A 20993-nucleotide genomic window follows, 5' to 3' on the forward strand; every position below is an offset into this window, starting at 1 on the left:
CCAAGATATCATTAGAATACAAAAAGTTTACATATTTGGTACAGTAACAGGCTTTTATTTTATGCGCTTTCTGAGCGCTTCAGCGAAAGCTATCGTCCGGCAACTGACGCTAGCGCTCTCTAGTGCCGTCACTGTAAATAGACGAGCCTATAGTTTTAAGTTCATTAAGAACTAAAACTGTGTACTGATGGATGTAAAAATTATTTGTAAAAGAAACTTTAGCGTTAGCAGTATTTGAAAATCAAAAAAACAAATAATGACAAAGTTGAAAAAAAAATAAGCTCCATCTTCTTTCTCAAAATGTCAACCTTAATTTCTCAAACAATTAAATAAAGAAAACTACAAATTTTGCTCTTTTGCTACTTGTAAACTACTAGCTAAACTTAGGCTTAGTTGATTGAAGTTGGGTGTGCGGGGGGGGGGGGGGAGTTAGGAATTACTGGGGGTCCTTGCCATTATAGCAAATGGATGAGGTCCTGTGAAAAATATTGTTGGGAATCTCTGGACTAGAAAATACACATCTTGCAATTGGTAGGTACTGGCAAACTTTAGAGAACAATTCAGTGAACTTTGGTATGGGGTGTTAATGACTTCTTCGAATCGAATACACGAACAAAATGCCAATATCATAATATCAACGACCAGCTTTTTTTTTAAATCTTCTATTTCACGTGTTTTATAATTATGTGAAAAACAAAGATGCTAATAAATTCAATTCAATTCAAATTCGTCATTTAAGAAAGGTAAAATTCCAACTATAAAATGTTACGCTAGTTTTGTCTCCATTATTGAACGAGGAACTTAATAGTAATTTTTATTTTCTCAAGCGGTTTTACAGCAATCAAATTTTTGCTGTTTCTTTAATTACATACCTATATCACTCCGTAGAACGTTTGCACACCTATGTTTATGGGAGTAAGAAAAATTAAGATTAAATGTAGAATATCATATTTCGTTTTATGCATCTCATTCTGGAGTACCATGTCTATCAAACTAAGGTTATTTTCAAACAAAGAATGCTCGGTCAAAATAATTATCTTTTCTCATGAAACACGTATTTAAATAATATAGATTTGCAAGAGAATAATTGATATCTGTGATTAAGTTTTAATTCACGGACTTAATAAGATTGTTTAGGTCTAGTCTAGTCAAGTCTAGGTTGTAACATCTTAGAATTCGTCACGAAAACTTCTAGATAGACATTAAAAAGCCATTTGGTTGTAAACACTTTTATTGCTTTATTGGGCACTAGGTAGGTACACCAACTGGTACCACCAATCCAGGCATGAAAAAGTTGAAAGACAAGTACTCAGTTTTCTAGTTCAAGTCGCATTAATATTTCGACATCTTTCGTACAAGCAACATGATGGCTCCAGCCGTAAAGTCTAAAAGTGCATCTATGGAAGAGAAGCTTGAAGAGACAACGAATCGAGAGAGATTGTAATCAAAAAAAGTATTGATCTTCACAAAACGGTGGTGAAAAGAATGTGGATGGTGAACGCAGCCAAAAAACTAAAATCCTTCATAGCTCATCAACAAACTTTGAAAAAAAGTGAACGGTGCAGCGGTCAAGAAATCCAATCCCTGCTTAAGATGCTCCCAAAAAGCTTCTAGTTCTTCAAGCTTCAAGCTTTTGTTCCGTTATGTTGTTTCGAGTGAACTTCCTAATTGTCTAAGTCATACCACAGATTTTAACTTCTGTTTGTTGTTCGTTTTCATGTAAGTATGTATAATAGCTATTTATGTAACCAGTTACGAAAAGATCGATTTTGTGTAACGAATGAATGTTTGTAGGGCGAGTGCAGCGAGGTCCTACAATTTGAATGAGTTACACAATAAGACATTTTCGAAACGTGTTGCATACATAATTTTTTCTAATTTTGACCAAAAAGCGGTAAAAACCATCTTTTAAAGTGATTTAACACAAATATTCACTTTCACAGCACCTTGTATAAACAGTGACAACGACATGTTATGATGGATGTCGCCCATATGTTTCTACGGAAATGCATAAAAACAGGGAGTGATGAAATGAACTTTTCATAACTAGTTACATAAAGTAAAACGTTTTGTCACTCTAATCAGTTTTGAAAAGTGTCACTTTATATGCCAAAATTGGAAAAATAAAATTTTAATATCATGTATGTTATTTTTATTACCTGTCTACAAATCCTGTAGAGCTCGAATCAGCTAAGAAAAGGCCACAGGCGTCATCAAACGATGATGTCACGATCTCTGTACGTCTCGCTTTAAATATTGCTGCTCTCGTTACTTTCCAAGTTGTTGCAGCCAGTCAGTGGCGTGCTATTATTTTATCAGTAAAATGAAACATTTTCGTCGTTTTTAATAAAGAAAATAAAAGACAACAAGTTTTTTAAAGGAATGGAAACTCCTTCTGCTTCTTTCTTCATAAATTGTAAGACGTTACTGACGATTTCACGGCCTTGGCTGTATATGATAACACCTTTCTTTCCAACCTTTTTGAAAGACATTTTGACAAAATAACGTTTTTTATTCATAACACTATGTGAACTTCAACTGCGACCATCAACAATACAACCAAAACACCAGACTAAAACGGAACCTAACCTAACCCCCTAAGTCTCCCTGTCCGCCACTACATTTTTTTAAACTTGGCAACACCGTTTAGAATGCCTGCTAGTAAAAGCATATAAAAAGGTCCAAATGTCCCTGGCCGCTGCCGCATCTGTTTTAATTGTGTCCAAGTAAAAACCGTACTACGTTGCCAAGTGGCTTTTTGACCGCTTAACAATATATTTTCGGGAATATTTTAATAGGACGCCTCTGATTATATCTAATGCGACGGCAACTGTAGAAGGAGAAAGAAATAGTTTTAAAAACTGCGTCATTGATGATGCGGTGGCCTTTTCTCATCTGATTCGAGCTATACTTGTTGTTTCAGTTGTTTAAAAGCTGGTATTACCAAGAGTTTGAAATTCTAGTTGCTTTACAACTTTTTTTTTTTAAATCAAAGGGGTGCAACGCCAAGCAATTATTAATAAAAAAATAGTGAGCTTTATTGCTTTGAAAACCAGCTTTTTAAAAATCTGACATGTTTTGAATGCAATAAATTAATTCTTTTGGAAATGTTATATTAATTGTTCTCTTTTTATTGTTGTCACACCCAATACGCCACCTCGCCATCTCTTCATGGAAGATGTGGCAACTTTGGCCAGCAAATACACTTATTTCTCAACTGGCAGTGGACTAAACATAATATTAAGGTTAAAAAAAGTAGAAAGAGAAGAAAATAAAAACTTCCTTTGTGGTTGTTTAAGTTTTCATTTAGCGTTAATGACACCACAGTCTACTGTTATTCTGAGACTTTCGTAAAATGAAAGGATTTTTCTTTACCATACTGGAAAACTTTGGTGGTAAAAAAAGTGGAGTTATTGCAATTTTTCCAAATTAATTTTAAAAGTAACATTAAACAAATGTTTATTGCAGTTTTTATTTTTCAGGTTGTAAGGGGTCACTAGAGCTCGAATCAGATGAGAAAAGGCCACCGCATCATCAATGACGCAGTTTTTAAAACTATTTCTTTCTCCTTCTACAGTTGCCGTCGCATTAGATATAATCAGAGGCGTCCTATTAAAATATTCCCGAAAATATATTGTTAAGCGGTCAAAAAGCCACTTGGCAACGTAGTACGGTTTTTACTTGGACACAATTAAAACAGATGCGGCAGCGGCCAGGGACATTTGGACCTTTTTATATGCTTTTACTAGCCGGCACTCTAAACGGTGTTGCCAAGTTTAAAAAAATGTAGTGGCGGACAGGGAGACTTAGGGGGTTAGGTTAGGTTCCGTTTTAGTCTGGTGTTTTGGTTGTATTGTTGATGGTCGCAGTTGAAGTTCACATAGTGTTATGAATAAAAAACGTTATTTTGTCAAAATGTCTTTCAAAAAGGTTGGAAAGAAAGGTGTTATCATATACAGCCAAGGCCGTGAAATCGTCAGTAACGTCTTACAATTTATGAAGAAAGAAGCAGAAGGAGTTTCCATTCCTTTGAAAAACTTGTTGTCTTTTATTTTCTTTATTAAAAACGACGAAAATGTTTCATTTTACTGATAAAATAATAGCACGCCACTGACTGGCTGCAACAACTTGGAAAGTAACGAGAGCAGCAATATTTAAAGCGAGACGTACAGAGATCGTGACATCATCGTTTGATGACGCCTGTGGCCTTTTCTTAGCTGATTCGAGCTCTACAAAAAATAGTATATTAAGTACCTACCAAGAACAGTAAGTAAGCTTTACTGATCGATGACAAAGTTTGGATGATTTAATTTGTCTGAGATAAGTAAAGCTATTACTCTTCGTGATGCTTATCACTGTGTGTTACACTATTTTTTGTACGATTTCATCAAAATAAAATAACTAACTTTGTATAGTATGTTACATTGAAAATAATAAAAACAAACGTGCTTCAAAACAAGCCTACAGAGTGTTGTATCCTAATTGTCCTACATCATCAGATAGAATAAAATAAAAGTTATTCAAAGATCCAAAGAATATTAAAGAATAGTATATTACATACTCAGGTGGAAAGTGTTTAATTTCTGTCAAGAAATTAGGTAGTTTGCCGAGACAAAGTCGAGGTAAACTTTATCTCGAGACCGAAATTAAACTTTCTACCGTGGCTTATAAACTATTTTATTTTCAATCATTTATCAAAATCTCATCGAACTTTTAATAAATCATTCAGTTGAAATATTGATTGCTAATAGTCTCTAACAATACCATAGGCCCGAGTAGTTATGACTTCAACCATAATAAACGACTGGTGATTTGTTTACAATCTTAACAACGTCATTATTGTGCTATTCTGTCTTTAATATTTTGAGCTGAAAAGCGCTTTTAACATGGAGATTTCTGAAAACGCAGATGTTACTCATCATCACCTGAGCTGCGAGCTGTTGCAGAGGTGGCGGCACAATCTTTCAACTATAAAAAGTAAGCCCAGATATGACAAAACGCATATTGACATTCACCCGGGTGGAAAGTGACATTTACCCGAGTAGAAAGTGAGTACTTTCCACCCGGGTGGAAAGTAAAAGCGGGTAATTTTCATCTTTCCACCCGGTTTACACATAAGAAATAACGTTATTACATACCTGGTTGAAAATAAAAATAATTACAGACCCCACAAAATTTTACCAGACAGTGCAGACTTTTCTAATGCTCACAAACAGCAAAGGCTAGACTTTTGTCAAGATATGCTTCACAACCTAAATGAAGATCCCGATTATTTTTCCAGAATAATTTGGACTGATGAGTGATCATTTTCTAAGGCGGGAATTTTCAATAGAAAAAATAGAAGATAGGAAATTATGGGACTCAGATGGCCCCCTAACAGTCCGGATGTAGCTCCCATGGATTCGTTTTTCTGGTGCTTTCCAAAGGATATAGCGAACCACAATAATAATAACACTATCCAAGAAATTAAAGATCATATTCAATTAGAAATAAATAAACTTAATAACAATATTAACGTCATTCAGGACGTATTTTCTAATCTCAGGCGACGCTATAAATTATGCATCGAAAATAATGGCGGTGTTTGACAGATATCTAAGTTCGTTTGTTGTGTTAATTGATGATTTAAAATTTGTATTTTTTATAACCAGTTTATCATCTGCGACACTGTTTGCCGTTTTCATGCCTACTTGTGCTCACATGCGGTAATAAGTTTGATAAGTTAAAAAGTTTGACCAGGGTCGGACGCTTTTAATTTAAAATTTGTCCATTTTTTAAAACTAACCGTACCTAATATCTTTTAAATTTCTTTGTGTTTATAAGTAATAGTCCTTTGGTGCATTTTTGCTAGCTCTGATTTAAAAAAAAAAATACGTTATAAAGCTAGAATTTCAAACTCTTGGTAACACCAGCTTTTAAACAACTGAAACAACAAGTGCAGTAGGGGTACTATGTAACTTGATAGAGATAGAAACAGAGATTTAAACAAGGCAGACTTATAGTAGGACATACAAGTCAAAGTGAGATAAAGAAAGATTTTTTTTCTATTCCCTTACATAGTTCCACTGCAGGTTTTGTAGACCGGTAATAAAAACAACATAAAATATTCAAAAATTTTATTTATACATACTTACATAAAAACGAACAACAAACTGAAGTTAAAATTATAATATCTAAATCTACTAGACTAAAATTTCTATGTTTGACTTAGATATAGAAGATTTTATGACTTACGAATACTGTTTTTACTGTAATTTTCAAAAAAATTTTGCGTAAAACAATTAGGAAGTTTACTCGAAACAACATAACGGAACAGATGAATAACTAGAAGCTTTTTGGGAGCATCTTAAGCAGGGACTGGATTTCTTGACCGCTGCACCGTTCACTTTTTTTCAAAGTTTGTTGATGAGCTATGAAGGATTTTAGTTTTTTGACTGCGTTCACCATCCACGTTCTTTTCACCACTGTTTTGTGAAGATCGACACTCTTTTTGATTATAGTCTCTCTCGATTCGTTGACTATCTCTTCAAGATTCTCTTCCATAGATGCACTTTTAACACTTTTAGACTTTACGACTGGACCCATGATGTTGTTTGTACGAAAGACGTCGAAATAATGATGCGACTTGAACTAGAAAACTGAGTACTTTTTCATACCTGGATTGGTGGTACCGGTTGGTATACATACCTACCTAGTCCCCAATAAAGCAATAAAAGTGTTTACAACCAAATGGCTTTTTAATGTTTATTTAGAAGTTTCCGTGACGAATTCAAAGATGTTACAACCTAGACTAGACTAGACTAGACCTTTCCTTGCAAATCTATATTATTTAAATACGTGTTTCATGAAAAAAGAGAATTATTTTGACCGCGCATTATTTTTTTGAAAATAACCTTAGTTTGATATACACTCATAAGATAAAATATCAAATGAAGCAAAGTGGCGAGTACTGAGATGTGAAGCTTTAAACTCAAGGTGGCCGATATTAAAAGTGGAAAAATTAAAGAAAAAAGGGTATAATCCGCCATTTTTAAAAATTATTAATTATATACATTTTGGTATCGTTATTAAGCTTGAAAATAGTTATTTTCCTAACAAGTGCGGAAGGCAATACTCTCCTGCACGCAATTGCAGTCGTGCGTGGAAATAGTTATTTTTCTAACAAGTGCGGAAAGTGATACTATCCCGCACGCTGACGGGAAAGTATCTGAAGAAGAAGAAGTGTGAGAGAAGAAGTGTCGCCGTCACGCACGCCAAACTTTCTTTCGGCCGAAAAAATACCATTTTACGGTCTAGGTATAGAAATAACTATTGGGAGCAAAAAATGAGCGTTTCAGATAATCAAAATTTCAATTTTCACACCCTGTATATTCGAAACTATCAACATTCGGATCAGGCATATTTGCGTCAATCGCCACCATTTCACGTGTAGTATTTCCCGATGTATTTCCAGTTTTCGAGTTTCCCATTCTTTAAAAAATTAAGTTTCCCATTTTCATTAAAAAATTAAAATTTAATGCAGAATATCATATAGAATAGCTGTTGTGCAACATCTGGTGACATCTGTACTCAACTCTACTTTTTTTTTAAGGTTTTGTTCTTTGATTATGAAGCTTTACAGCTTTTCTAATGAGCCGGAATAAGGCAAAACCGGTCAAAGGATTGGGATTGATTAACAAAAAACAAAACCTCATCATTTTAAACCATATCATATTTAAGTTTACTACATCTACTCCTGAACCACCCTGTATATCAAATTAAGGTTATTATTAAACAAAGAATGTGAAGTCAAAATACTTTCCTTTTCTCATGGATTACGTATTTACGTATAGAGCGTTGCAAGATAAAGACTTGCAAGTAAAATAGTATCTTTGATAAAATTTTTACTTTACGGACTTCTAATATGATTGTTTATCCGTCATGTAAACTTTGGCCTAAACAAACATTAATGAACCATTTGTTTGTTAACACTTTTATTGCTTAATTGGGGGCTAGGTAGGTATAGTATATACGAAGTCAGTTGAAACTACTCAAAAAACAATTCTGGTGGAATAATCGTCGGCATCTTTGTTAAACATGGGCGGCGTTATAAAAATTTATTAAGGCGCTTTTTGCATGAACTGATCAATAAAACAAGTAAGAAAAAGGTATCATTGTTAATAAACAATGTTACTTAAACCCCCAAGAACTGTATTAAATATGTAAACACACACTGAACAATATTATTTATATTTTAATATGATACGAATGAAAACTCTAAATACCGGACTGCACTGCCTTTTTCACAAGTACGGAAGGAAGCTAATCGAGGGTCTAACAAGCATCTGAAAAAACTAAAAATAGTTTTTAAAATGCTGGCCAATAGAAACTGTGGTGCAACCAATCAAACAGCTTTACGGTGGTTATACTCAGAATTATTGGTGACACTCACACATCAAGTCCACGTTGACTCGCTGCAAATTTCTACGGGGGACAATCACATACAAATTTGCTCGTTTTTTCCTATTCTTTATGTGGTGTGTTGATCGAACCCCGTATTTTGACCTGTCCCAACTGACTTCGTATAGACTATACCTACCACCCGTCCAGGAATGCAGATGTTAAGGGCCAGGTACCTTGTTTTCTAGATCAAGTCGCATTATTTTGTCGACAACTTTTGTACAAGCAACACCATCATGGCTCAAGTCGTAAAATCTAAAAGTGATAAAAGTGCATCTATGGAAGAGAATTTTGAAAAGATAGTCGATGAATTGAGAGAGATTGTAATCAAAAAAAATATGGATCTTCACAAAACGGTGGTGAAACGAATGAGGATGGTGAACGCAGCAAAAAAACTAAAATCCTTCATAGCTCATCAACAAACTTTGAAAAAAAGTGAACGGTGCAGCTGTCAAGGAATCCAGTCCCTGCTTAAGATGCTCCCAAAAAGCAGTATGTATAAATACAATTTTAGAATTTTCCATGTTGTTTTTATTACCGGTCTACAAAACTTGCACTTGTTTTAAAGCTGGTGTTACCAAGAGTTGGAAAATCTAGTTGATTTACAATGTATTTTTTTTAAATCAGAGCTAGCAAAAATGCACCAAACGACTATTACGTATAAAAACAAAGAAATTTAAAAGATATTAGGTACCTACTTTTCCGGAAAATTATGTGTTGGTATCGTTTGATGTGAAGTCTCTTTTTACGAACATTTCACAGAACTTGGTTAAAGAAGTTATCGATAAACATTGGAATGAGCTATGTAAACACACTTCCATTAACAAAGAATTGTTTGTCATTTAAGTGTAGTTGCTTCTCATATGATAGACAGCACTATCAACAGAAGAAGGGAACACCGATGGGAGCGCCACTAAGCCCTATTCTGGCCAATTTAGTGATGGATCACATTACGACCACCGTAGTACAACAGTTGAGTTTCGAGGTTCCATTCTTTTTTCTGTTCGTTGATGATTCGTTGAATGCTGTACTGAGTAAAATGCCCGGTAATGTCTTTTTTAGATTGAATAGTGTGGAACCCAGCATTCAATTTACAGTGGAAAAGGAGAAAGATAACACAATACCCTTTCTCGATCTACTAGTTGTTAGGAACAATCATCAGCTTAGTACAGAATTTTAAATTACAGCTTTGCTCATCCACTTAACCAGAAAATAAACAATTTCAAACCAAAATATATAAACTTTGTGACCAACGAAACTGGAAAAGGAATGTAGAACAACTTCGGAAAACATGCTACAGAACGGGTATCCCATGGGCCTCTGTAGCCGTCTCCTTGCTCATGCTCCTCAGCTCAATCCCCTGCAGAGTGATTTATCCATTCCCACCGAAAAGAACGATGAAACTTCTATACAATGCTATACTTACCTTGACTTTCAGAGCGACTTAAAGAAAAATTATGCGTTAATGGTAAGATGGTGGGGATGTATAGCGTTAAGAAAGTAAAAAACCTTTTCAGTTCGGTTTTCAACTTGAAACGTGTCGCACGTCAGTTTCGTGAGTGCCATTTTTTGTCACTAAGAAACCACGTTTCTTGAAACGGTGTTCAGAGAAATTTGAAGTTGACGACCGAATTCCGCAGCCGGTCGAGTGGAGATGGTGGGACCTCTAAGTGGAAACGTCGATTCCTAAAAGTCTATGGGAATTGTCTTGTGCGGAGCACTAGGGTGAAAACCTAGGAGAAGACCACGTGGATGTGACAGTGACGGTTATAGTTTCCAGGGGGAATGACTATATCTTTTGCACGGATCGTGCCTTTGAGCGATTTTTTAGAACTTTTTGTAGCTATCTGGTGCTCAGGGGCTCTAGCCCGACTATCTGAGCCTCTCTCGTAACGAGCTGGCAAAATACCCCTAGCTGGTAGTGCCATAAAAACCCAGAAACAACAACAACAACAAAAAACCTTTTCATAAAAACTAAGGATCCCATAGACACAAAGCACAAGAGTAGTGTGCGGTACCAAATCCCGTGTGGAGCTTGCCCATCATGTTATGTTAGCTAAATAAATATATAAATATATATCCAGAATAGATTAGCTGAACATCGGCGGGACTGTGACATTTCACATGCGAACAGGATGCGACAGGATTGGCGAAACACCACTTTGAAGAGGGACACACTTTGATTTTGAATCTGTCAAGGTTTTACATGTAGGAAAAACGCCTCTTCTTAGAAATATGTCACATTAGTAGGGTAAAACCTAATGTCAATCTGCAGAGGGATACTTCGGATCTTAACAGCATTTATTACAAAATTTGATTTAAAACGCGATTAGGTGAGCCAGAGTGGGGTTGGTCGCCGGTACACACAGTGAATAAATTTCTGCTGAAGCCATTCGAAAGTACGGCGGCTATGGGTCATATTCCCAACACGATTTAGATCTATTAATTTAATTTGAAAAATCCAAGATGCTATTCTTGTGTTGCCTAGACAAAGTACAGCTATTTATCATAGGCAGTTCTTTTGTTTTTAGTTTTTTTCTAATTTTACCATCACCATAAGTTGTAAGTAGAAGTGTTTTATTTAACTATTTTATTTGAACACCGTTAAATGTGTGGAACGTTTTTATATTCAAGTTTTATGTGAATTGTAGTAATTTGACGTCACTAACGGCTATGAACGTTCTATGAATTTTATATCTTTTTTAGCCCTGAGGATGACACCGATATAGTGTCGAAACGTTGGCGGTTGATTTGAAAATTTGAAGATCCAAATACAAGTTCAAACAAGCCGAAACACAGTGTATTTTTTCGATACTAGGTAATATTTTTTTTTGGCGGTTACGTCACCGGGTGCAACGCCATATTGAAATTTGTGCAAGTTGCTCATGTATGCGTCTGTCATTAAGCAATTATTAATAGAAAGTAGTAAATTTTATTGTTTTGAATGCAATAAATTCATTCTTTTGGAAATTAATTTAATCGTTCGTTTTATTGCTACCACACACAATACGCCTGTTCAACATCTGCTTATGAAGGATGTGACAACCTTGGCCAGCAAATATTTCTCAACTGACAGTGGTCTAGACAACACTTTTATGAAATGAAGTCTAAAATAACTACCTTCCTTAAGGGTATTCCTTGAGCATGTTAAAGAAAGGCTAGATAATAATAACTTACAATTATCAGTGGAAAACGTAAAGCTGTCTGGTTTACAAAGACTAGAAAAAAAGACAATTTACCCCATGTAAAAATTGGGTTAAGTGATATTCCTTTTGAACAAGAAGCAAAATATTTGGGCATGCATTTACGATCGGATTTGAAATAGCATAGACACATTAAAGCGACAATTAAGAAAGCTAGAAAAGGATTAGCGAGTAATGCTAAGTGTACACGGCATTGACATTCAAACAAATGGACCGGCCTTTAGCTGTGCGACCAAGATACTCATAAAAGGACGGAGATGGTACAGTCAAAACGCGAAAAATATCAATTAGGCTGGGGTATGACCAAAGAATAACTATTTAACAAGAAGGGACAGCCGGCATAATTCCTTTGATGTTGGGGTGATGTTTTTGGCTGACCTCGGCTTGCCTTCGGTAGGCAACATGTTGACGGTTGTCTCTTATCTTATTTCATCTTGAAATAAAAATTGCATCTAATTTTCAGGATCAAATATAAACTAATTTCTTATAATCATTATTTACTTCTTTTGAGTCAGTGTTTTAAGTTCGTCTCTTAGGCTCAGTTGTACAACAATGGTTCAACCTTAGAACCTGGTTCAAGTCAGAAACCTCACTTTGACAGCAATGCAATTCATATGGAAAAGTTTAAGTACCAGTCGCAGTTCAACTGAACTAGGCTTTAAACTGTGATTGTACAACCGGACCTTAATCATTGGAAGATATCAATTCTTATTAACTATTATTAACTTTAAACTGATGTTTCAAAATAAATATTTGATGTGGTCTGAGATATGGCAACGTTATTTAACAACCTGAATGACCAACCAATGAAACTCCTGATAATTAACGATCAAAGCCGATATCAGTGGATTGTCTCTTAACTTTGGTAGGCAAAATCTATCTCTCTCTAATTCGCTTTCTCGTTTCAACTGTCTCTTCTTGTTAAATAGCTATTCTTTGGTATGACTATGGTATGACTGCCCTTACTGGAGGGCAAACGTCCTGCCGTTTGCCGATACCGCCATTCCTTAACCTGCGATTTCAACCAATTAAATATGTCACTTTATAGACAGCAGAAAATTCACTTTCGACTGTATTTTCATTTTCTTTTACGGATTCAGGGTCACAGCCCGAAGGGGCAATACAACAGACACAGCTGATCACGATCTGTCATCAATCCTGTCACAGGGTCAATCTTTATTTGATTCAACGAGCCAACACAATTGGCACACGTCATGTGATGCAGTCTACCACCTGGTAGCCGTAAGTAAATGACTCTGATTAAATGACTAACTATTAAATATCGTTCCTTTGATCTGCACGCTCCGTCCAGCTTCAAGGTTGGTGCACGGTGAAGAATGAAGAACACAGGGTAGTTTAGAAAAAAGCGTATGCTACGTGCAAATTGTTTATTGATCCTTTGTGAACCGGTTTCGGCCTTTTAGGCCATCATCAGCACTCAAATTAGTCAGATCAAGGCTGATCAACCGGAGACCACCACGCAATCAGCCACCGACCACATGTCCGGGCTGTATAGGCTAGTTACATTTTTTAAGAGGGGTTCAAGGGTTAAAACTGTTTTGGCAGGTAATTATTAAAAAGTTTGACCAGGATCGGACGTTTTTAATTTAAAATTTGCTCTAAACCGCCCCTTAGGTCGTTAGAGGTCTTTGGTCAAACTTTTTAACTTTTTAATAATTACCTCTCAAAACAGTTTTAAATGTTGAACTCCTTTTAAAAAATTTTAACTAGCCTATACATACGTTTTACATTAGAGGTGAAATCTTGTTGTTAGTGTTCTTATTCTTGTGTTATTGTGTTGGGTGTTGCGCTCCCGGAAAAGAATTGTTGTGGACGTCTTGAGTCCTGTGGTTAAGTCTGATTGCGTGGTGTTCTTCTGTGGATCAGCCTTAATCTGACGAATTTGAGTGCTGATGATGGCCTAAAAGGCCGAAACCTGTTCACAAAGAATCAATAAACAATTTGCACGTAGCACACGCTTTTTACTGAACAACCCTGTGTTCTTCACTGTACACACTTGGCATTACCATTATTAATGTGTCTATTCCATTTCAAATCCGATCGTAAATGCATGCCCAAATATTTTTTTTCTTGTTCAAATATAGCTCAACCTAATTTTTACATGGGGTAAGTTATTATTAGGTCTGTTCGTAGAGGCAATTTCAAACTGGTTTCCAACTAAAAACCGGAAATTGTTTGCTTTTATTAGTTGAATGCTCACGTGACATTGACATTTTCAAGGTAATGACCAATAGCTGGACATAATTCTCTAATTATTAGTTGGAGATTCGTTCTACGAACAGACCTATTATCTAGCCATTCTTCTTTAACATGCTCAAGGGAGTATTTTAGACTTCATTTCATAAAAGTCTGGTCCAGTCCACTGGCAGTTGAGAAATATTTGCTGGCCAAGGTTGCCACATCCTTCATAAGCAGATGTTGAACAGGCGTATTGTGTGTGGAAGCATACGAAGGCGTAGAAGGGCCACATACGTTATTTTTCTTAAATTCCGACTTTGAACTCGGAAATTAACTAAATTCCGACTTCAAACTCGGAATTTAGTTGCAATGTTGTCAAACTGACAAATTCTATTATTTTGGTTTGAAGAGTGTTTTTGCAATGTTGACAAATTAACAAGTTCTACTAATTAAGATCAAAAAGTGTTTGCAATGTTGCCAAACTGACTAATTTTACTAATTTGGTTTGAAGAGTATATGCAATGTTATCAAACTGACAAATTCTACAATTTTGGTTTGAAGAGTGTTTCCAATCTGTCCAAACTGACAAGTTCAACTAATTTCTTTGAAGTGTGTTTGCTTGCAATGTTGCCAAATTAACAAACTGTCCTAATTTAGATCGAAGACTGTTTGCAATGTTGCCTAACTGACAAAATTTGGTAATTTGGTTCAAAAGTGTCCTTGCAGTGTTATCAAACTAACAAATTTTACTAATTTGCTTCGAAGACTGTTTGCAATGTTGCCAAACTGAAATTTTTTGTCTAATTTGGTTTGAAGAGCTTTTGCAATGTGACAATGTAAATTCTGAGTTCGAAGTCGGAATTTAACTAAATTCCGAGTTTGAAGTCGAGATTTAATCGAAATTTAACTAAATTCCGAGTTTAAAGTCGGAATTTAACTAAATTCCGAGTTTGAAGTCGGAAACTAACTAAATTCCTAGTTTGAAGTCGGAATATAACTAAATTCCGAGTACAAAGTCGAAATTTAACTAAATTCCGAGTTCAAAGTCGGAATTTAACGAAATTCCGTGTACAAAGTCGAAATTTAACTAAATTCCGAGTTCAAAGTCGGAATTTAACTAAATTCCGAGTTCAAAGTCAGAATTTAACTAAATTCAGAGTTCGAAGTCGGAATTTACCTAAATTCCAAGGAATTTAAGAAAAAAAAAAAATGTTGTGGCCCTTCTACGCCTTCGTAGAAGCATTAAAAGAACGATTAAATTAATTTCCAAAAGAATGAATTCATTGCATTCAAAATGCGTCAGACTTTTAGAAAGCTGTTTTACAAAATATTAAAATTTACTACTTTTATTAATAATTGCTTAATGACAGACGCATACATGAGGTTTAAAAGACGAATTTGCCAATACGACCACGTGCAAATAGCGGATTAAAAAGATGGATAGTCCAAGCTTGTTATAAACAACATGTAAAAATTTCAATATGGCGTTGCACCCGATGACGTAACCGCCAGAGAAAAAAAATTATCCGTGCCTAATAACTTTTAAATTTCTTTGTGTTTATAAGTAATAGTACTTTGGTGCATTTTTGCTAGCTCTGATTTAAAAATTACATTGTAAAGCAACTAGAATTTCAAACTGTTGGTAACACCAGCTTTTAAACAACTGAAAAAACAAGTGCAGGTTTTGTATACCGGTAATAAAAACAACATAGAATATTCTAAAATTTTATTTATTCATACTTACATAAAAACGAACAACAAACCGAAGTTAAAATTATAATATCTAAATCTACTAGACTAGAATTTCCATGTTTGACTTACATATAGAAGATTTTATGGCTTACGAGTACTGTTTTTACTGTAATTTTCAATACTTTTGCGTAAAACAATTAGAAAGTTTACTCGACCGGACAGATGAAGAACTAGAAGCTTTTTGGGAGCATCTTAAGCAGGGACTGGATTTCTTGACCGCTGCACCGTTCACTTTTTTTCAAAGTTTGTTGATGAGCTATGAAGGATTTTAGTTTTTTGGCTGCGTTCACCATCCACATTCTTTTCACCACTGTTTTGTGAAGGTCGACACTCTTTTTGATTACAATCTCTCTCGATTCGTTGACTGACTCTTCAAGATTCTCTTCCATAGATGCACTTTTAACACTTTTAGACTTTACGACTGGACCCATGATGTTGCTTGTACGAAAGATGTCGAAAAAATGATGCGACTTGAACTAGAACTTTTTCATACCTGGATTGGTGGTACCGGTTGGTATACCTACCTAGTCCCCAATAAAGCAATAAAAGTGTTTACAACCAAATGGCTTTTAAATGTTTACGTACATGGAAGTTTCCGTGACAAATTCAAAGATGTTACAACCTAGAGTAGACTAGACTAGACCTTCTCTTGCAAATTTATATTATTTAAATACGTGTTTCATGAGAAAAGAGAATTATTTTGACCGCGCATTATTTTTTTGCAAATAACCTTAGTTTGATATACACTCATAAGATAAAATATCAAATGAAGCAAAGTGGCGAGTACTGAGATGTGAAGCTTTAAAATCAAGGTGGCCGATATTAAATATGGAAAAATAGAAGAAAAAAGGGTATAATCCGCCATTTTTAAAAATAATTAAGTATATACATTTTGGTATCGTTATTAAGCTTGAAAATAGTTATTTTCCTAACAAGTGCGGAAGGCAATACTCTCCTGCACGCAATTGCAGTCGTGTGTGGAAACAGTTATTTTTCTAACAAGTACGGAAAGTGATACTCTCCCGCACGCTGACGGAAAAGTATCTGAAGAAGAAGAAGTGTCGCCGCCACGCACGCCAAACTTTCTTTCGACCGAAAAAATACCATTTTACGGTCTAGGTATACAAATAACTATTGGGAGCAAAAAATGAGCGTTTCAAATAATCAAAATTTCAATTTTCACACCCTGTATATTCGAAACTATCAACATTCGGATCAGGCATATTTGCGTCAATCGCCACCATTTCACGTTTAGTATTTCCCGAGGTATTTCCAGTTTCCGAGTTTCACATTCTTTAAAAAATTAAGTTTCCCATTTCCATTAAAAAATTAAAATTTAATCCAGAATATCATATTTAATAGCTGTTGTGCAACATCTGGTGACATCTGTACTCAACTCTATTTTTTTTAAGGCTTTGTTCTTTGGTTATGAAGCTTTATAGCCTTTCTGATGAGCCGTACTACGGCGAAAACCGGTCAGAGGATTGGGATTGATACCACCAGCCATATCATATTATAGGTATAACCAAACTAAGGTTATTATTAAACAAAGAATGTGAAGTCAAAATACTGTCCTTTTCTCATGGAATACGTATTTACCTATGGAGCGTTGCAAGATAAAGATTTGCAAGTAAATTAGTATCTAAAATATAATTATATAAAATTCTGCTAATAAAATATTATATGTATATAAGATAAAATTATTACTTTACGCACTTCTAATATGATTGTTTAGGCATCTAGTTGTAAGATCTTTGAATCCGTCATGGAAACTTCTAGGTAAACATTAAAAATCCATTTGGTTGTAAACACTTTTATTGCTTTATTGGGGGTAGGTGCCACCCGTCCAGGAATGCAGATGTTAAGGGCCAGGTACCCAGTTTTCTAGATCAAGTCGCATTATTTTGTGGACAACTTTTGTTCAAGCAACACCATCATGGCTCCAGTCATGAAATCTAAAAGTGCATCTCGGGAAGATGATATTGAACAAACAGTCAATGAATCGAGAGAAATTGTAATCAAAAAGAGTGTCGATCTTCACAAAACAGTGATGAAAAGAATGTGGATGGTGAACGCAGCCAAAAAAACTAAAATCCTTCATAGCTCATCAACAAAGTTTGAAAAAAAGTGAACGGTGCAGCGTTCAAGAAATCCAGTCCCTGCTTAAGACGCTCCCAAAAAGCTTCTAGTCCTTCATCAGTTCCAGTTATGTTGTTTCGAGTGAAGTTCCTATTTGTTTTATGCAGAAGTATGAAAGTTATACTAAAAACAGTAAGACTTAAATGTTGAAATTCTAGTCTAGTAGGTAGATCCAAATAATTTTAACACTTGTTTGTTTGTTTCTATGTACTTCAGTACAAATAAAATTTAAATATTTTGTATGTTGTTTTTATTACCGGTAATCCAGGCAACAATTGCTAAAAAAATATATTGTGAGATATTCGATCTTGTACGTCTGGGAGTCTATTTTTGACCATACGCAACTTTAGAAACGTATGAAAATTATACGCAAATTTGCGAAGAAGCTTTTGGCAACATGCATTATTATATCTATATTTACATATAATCGTATACGTAAATCAACGTATGATGTCAAAAATTGACCCCCTGTCTAGTTATTATCGTAAACTCTTCAACCACGCAAGTCTCTCTCGGAAACTATGCGTCCTAAACTAATAATTTTGAAAATAAAGGATTCTTTTTCTTCTTCTTTTTCTTATTCATATTTAAGATCTCGCGATCTGTTAGTTTTGCAGGTTCCTCTGGATCAGTTCCTGGGAGGTGGACTGCCAGCTGTCCTTCCATCTCTTAGGTGGTCTTCCGGGTGCTTTCTTCCCTATTGGTTTCCCTTCAAGTGCGATGCGTGGTAGTCTTCCCTCTGCCATTCTTCTCACGTGAGCGTACCAATATCTTTTTCTTTGTCTCCCCCATCTTATGATGTCTTGCACCCCACATTGTTCCCTAATGTCAGTGTTCCTAATTCGGTTTATTCTTGTTTTCCCCATTATAGTCCTGAACGTTTTCATTTCGGCTACTCGAAGCATTCTTTTCGTTTTGTTGGTTTCTCTGGTTTCCATTCCGTATGTCATAATTGGCCTGATACAAGTCTTATAGATCCTGACCTTGCTATCCTTTCGCATCTATTCGTTCGCCCATATTATCTGCCTTAAGCAGCCCGACATGGCAGACGCTTTGTTGATCTGGCTTCTTAGGTCCTTCACTGGGTCGTGATAGCTCGACAGATCCATACCCAGATATTTGAATTGTGAGACTTGCTCGATGATTTTGTCCTGAACTACCAGGTTACATCTTACGGGATCTTTAGCAAAGGTTACGCTTTTCGTTTTTTCTATAGATATGGTCATGTTCATCGCTTGGCTGGCCTGGCAGACTTTGTGTAGTTGTCTCTGTAGATCGTCCTCCGTTTTCGCGAAAATAGCTGCATCATCGGCGTAGCATACCATGCTGAATCTTTTATTCTATTCTATTCGGTATCCCATATTTAGTGATGATACTTCCTCTATAATTCTGTCCTTTAAGAGATTGAACAAGAAAAATTGAAATGGGCTGTCACCTTGTCTGATGCTTTCTGGTGTCGGTATCTCTTCCGTATAAGTGTCTCCTGCCTTTACTTTAGTCATGTTGTTCATATTGAGACTGCGGACTGCTCTTACGATGGTGTCTGGCGTTACTTTTGCTATCAGTATATTTATGATGCCGCAGAGGCGAACCCTATCAAATGCCTTGGTCAAATCGATGAAGCAGACATATGATGGTGTATTAAATTCAATTTATTTTTCTTTTAGTTGTTTGATAATGAATATGGCGTCGGTCGTGGATCTGTTTCGTCTGAAGCCTTGTTGTTCTTCCCTGTTCGTTATTGGTGTTTCAAGTATTTCCTTCAAAATGCCGGTAATAAAAGAAACTCAAACTGTGATAAATTCATTTAAAAATTTTAAAAAGTCAGAAATTCAATGAAAGACCAATCAGTCAGTATTTTCGAAATCTGAGAGTTACGACACTGAAGTTTGCTATGTATAACCAGTAAATTAACCTTAAAATCTGGAGACCTACTGTAATTTTTCCAAAAACAAACCATACTTTACTGAAACTGTAACCATTACCATTAAAAATAAAATAATGTTAGTTAAATTACGATGAAACACAATTGCAGTCAGTATTTTTGAAATCTGGGAGTTACGGTTCTGAAATTTGCTGTGTAGTCAGTAAATTGACCATAAAAGACCATAAAATCCAGGAATGTATAGCACTCTTTCCATAAACAACTTTTACTTAACTCAAACTGTAATAAATCCTTTTAAAAATGAAAGAAAGTGGGAAAAGCAATAATATGTCATTTCAGTTAGTATTTTCGAAATTTGGGGATTAGGGCACTGAAATTTGCTGCGTAACCAGTAAATTGACCTTAAAACTCAGAGACGCATTGTATTTTTTCCATAAACAAACTTTACTTTACTGAAACTGTGACCATTACCATCAAAAATGGAAGAATGACAGTTAGAATGCAATGAAACGAAGCAATTTCAGTCAGTATTTTTGAAATCTGGAGGATACGGCGCTGAAATTTGCTGTGGAACCAGTAAATTGACCTTTAATCCAAGAGACGTACCTACCGTATAACCACCAAAATAAAAAAATAAAAGATAACGTCAGTTAAAATGCAATAGAACACAATTTCAGTCAGTATTTTCGAAATCTGGAGATTACGGTCTTGAAATTGGCTGTGTATGTAGTAAATTAACCTGAAAAATTAGGGACGTATGTAGCATTTTTCCCATAAACAATTCTTACTTAACTCAAATTGTGATACATTTTTTTAAAAATAAAGGAAAGTCGGAAATGCAATGAAACGGCATTTCAGTCAATGTCTTCGAATTCTGGGGCCTACTACCGATATGCCCACCAAAATGGCCAAAAATAGAAACGTGGTACAAGTCAACTAATCATAACTTTTTAGCTTCTTCTTCTTCTAGTGCCTATTCGTTTCGATTATTGGCTACCATCCTGGCTATGATGACCTTGTTGACTGCTGCTTTAAACAGTTCTGTGGTTGTTTTTGAATACCATGTCCTTAGGTTCTTGAGCCATGATATCCTTCTTCTTCCGGGCCCTCTCTTTCCAAATACTTTTCCTTGGAGGATGGATTTTAAGAGTTTGTATTTGTTGTCATTTCTCATTATATGTCCGAGATATTCCAGTTTCCTTCTCTGAATCGTTTTCTTCACCTGTTTTTCCTTCCCCATTCCTTCCAGTATTGTTTCATTGGTCACTCTATATACCCATGATATTCTAACGATCCTTCTGTATAGCCACATCTCGAAGGCTTCGAGTTTCTTTTGTGTAGCTTCGGTCAATGTCCGGGATTCCATGCCAGATTAT

General features: G+C 35.4%; 2 long non-coding RNA genes across 2 annotated transcripts; both read right to left on the reverse strand.

Annotated features, from left to right (window-relative positions):
• Positions 1 to 8171: 8171 nt before the first annotated feature.
• Positions 8172 to 8571, reverse strand: LOC145726834 (uncharacterized). Its single transcript, XR_014177696.1, has 2 exons — positions 8432 to 8571; positions 8172 to 8333 (listed from the first exon to the last, which is right to left on the reverse strand). It is a non-coding gene; the product is annotated as an uncharacterized LOC145726834 (long non-coding RNA).
• A 3310-nt stretch (positions 8572 to 11881) lies between these two features.
• Positions 11882 to 12717, reverse strand: LOC145727090 (uncharacterized). Its single transcript, XR_014177776.1, has 3 exons — positions 12326 to 12717; positions 12053 to 12173; positions 11882 to 12020 (listed from the first exon to the last, which is right to left on the reverse strand). It is a non-coding gene; the product is annotated as an uncharacterized LOC145727090 (long non-coding RNA).
• Between the last annotated feature and the right edge of the window lie 8276 nt (positions 12718 to 20993).

Source organism: Ips typographus, linkage group LG3, assembly GCF_016097725.1.
Source record: "Ips typographus isolate SLU linkage group LG3, UJ_Ityp_2.0, whole genome shotgun sequence".
NCBI lineage: Eukaryota > Metazoa > Arthropoda > Insecta > Coleoptera > Curculionidae > Ips > Ips typographus.